The sequence below is a fragment of the Penaeus monodon genome, chromosome 25, assembly GCF_015228065.2.
Source record: "Penaeus monodon isolate SGIC_2016 chromosome 25, NSTDA_Pmon_1, whole genome shotgun sequence".
Lineage (NCBI taxonomy): Eukaryota > Metazoa > Arthropoda > Malacostraca > Decapoda > Penaeidae > Penaeus > Penaeus monodon.
The window spans coordinates 30,034,816-30,035,094 of record NC_051410.1 but is presented as its reverse complement, the minus strand read 5'-3'; positions in this window follow the sequence as shown (position 1 = coordinate 30,035,094).

Sequence of the window (279 nt, the reverse complement as noted above, 5' to 3'; positions counted from 1 at the left end):
ATCAGGCTTGGTAATTTTTATCCGTATTATTTTATTTAAATCAGATTTTTCAAAATTAAATTTTCTTCATTTTTTATATTTATCAGCATAACATATTTGGAAAGCTGATATACATTTTGGAGTGCTTTTACATCTCTCAGTTGGTTACAAAGTGTCTGAGCCTGTTAAGCAGCCCAGAAGCCATTGGCAAGGATTGCATCATCTCTCTGTCCTGACTCCTGTTCCTGTATATATCATGTTATGATATGGCCGGACGTGTGGTACTGTGTAACAGTTTGG